Source organism: Camelina sativa, chromosome 7 (assembly GCF_000633955.1).
Source record: "Camelina sativa cultivar DH55 chromosome 7, Cs, whole genome shotgun sequence".
Classification (NCBI taxonomy): Eukaryota; Viridiplantae; Streptophyta; class Magnoliopsida; order Brassicales; family Brassicaceae; genus Camelina; species Camelina sativa.
Genome location: NC_025691.1, coordinates 28604974 through 28607090, shown reverse-complemented (window position 1 = coordinate 28607090; position 2117 = coordinate 28604974).

Here is a 2117-nt window from a genome sequence, read left to right as displayed (position 1 = left end):
AAGCACCGGTTCGATTAATTAAGAAAAGGATTAAAAATATTAAATTAAAAAGGACTAAAAAAGATTAAATTAAGAAAAGGGTTTAATTTCTCTACTTGACTATATAAGAGAAATTCGTTCAAAAAAAAACTATATAAGAAATTATTTGGGGAATGTATTCAATATGACATTTTAAATGATTTATATAAAATTTACAAATCATATGTTAAGATTTAAAAATCTATTTTAAAATTCACTATTATTCAAAACAGATTGTGGATTTAGATTTTAATGATTTTTTTGAGATTCTAGAATATTTGAGAAGATTTATTTAGTTAAAAATATAGAAATCCAAATCTCATAGTTTTATGTGGGATTTAAAAGAATTTTACAACAAATCATACTAACTTCCCTAAAATCATCAAAATCATTTAAAATCTTATGAAAATTCAAATCACTTAGAATATTAGATTGAATACATCCCCTTAATTTGTTTCATTTATTAGTGAAGAAAAGAATGATTTGGTATTATATATATAATAAAAGAGAAAAATGTCATTAAAATCCTAAAGTTTACTTTTGTGTTGATTTAATGCATCAACTTTTCATCCGGTGAAAAAAATCACATTCTTTTGTTGACTTCTAAATAATTCACGAACTTTTATTTACATGGCCTAATGAGGCACAATGCTAAGTGGTCAAACAAAAAAACCATACAGTGTTAATTAGTCGTTAACAAGAACCTGTCAATAATAAAACAACATTGTTTATCAAACCTAAAACTCCCCAAATCTAAAGTTTCTGATTTGGAAAAAGTGGGAATCAAATTTCAATTTGGGGATTTGAGGTATGATTAAACGATATCATTTTGTTATTAACAGGATCTCGTTAACGGTTAATTAACTCCATGTGATTTCTCCGTTTGGCCACTTAATATTATGCTTCATAAAGCTAAATCAACAAGAGTTCGTGAATTATTTAGAAGTCAACAAAAAAATAAGGTTTTCTCCACCAAATGAAGAGGTCATGTATTAAATCAACAAAAATGTAAACTTCAGGATTTTAATAATATTTTTCCCTATAATAAACTAGGAAAGTTATATGTACGCTTGTGGGGGCAAAAATTTATTTTTAAAATAGTTTAAGTAATTTAACAAATCAAAATGTTATTTAATTATAAGACTAAAAAAGATTCCAACAAAAATGTGAATGGAAAAGAATTAACCAAAAGAGATACCATAATTTAATTTTCTATGAATGGATGTATGTCACACTGTTGTGGATTGTTTTTTTATTTATTTAACTTTCTTAGTACGAAACTTTGTTTTATATCTTGGAACTGAAAAAGTATTAAACGAGATGTTAGAAGACATTGTTGCAGATATTGCCCAATTCAAAGAAAGTTACATTAAGAGCGACAAGAAAAAACATATTCCTTCAAGAGATCAAAGTAAAGATGATACTTCGAAGGGGAGAAATATAATGATTCACATGGCTCCACTATTTTTCTTTTATCATGGTTTTTATCCCACTTGATTTTTTCATGATAATGTTTTTTAACGAGATATCAAATAACACGCTATATAAATCTTAAATAAGAATGACAATGGTGAAGGTTATCTTTCTTCCAAAATCTTTTATCATACATCGCCAAAATCAGAAGAGTGAATGAAAATATTCAATGTAGATCGTCTACCGAAGATATGAAAGAAAAATATATTCCTTTGTTTAAGACAAAAAAAATTATCGATATAAGTCAATTACGAAGTCTATGAAGAAAATAAAACTCGTCTGTTCAAGAGAAAGATTATGTTATTATAATCTTTTCGCTTTATCATACGATTTTTTCTTGGTAAAATTTTTAACTAAGTAGTACTTCGTATGTTAATAACAATGGATAATGAAAAGAGACTGTTATAAAATAGAGGATTACTTTTGTGATTATCCATCACATACTTCCCCTCTTAGTAACTTGGTCTCCAAGTAGTATTTTACTATTATCTTTTTATCCTTAACTTTCCTATATATACGTTCATTTGCTTCGATGTAACAACAACACAAGCATAAGCAGAGAGAAGAAGAAGTAATAACTTCCTTTGCTTACCTCTCGTCTCTCACCCTTTATTGTTATAGTGTAT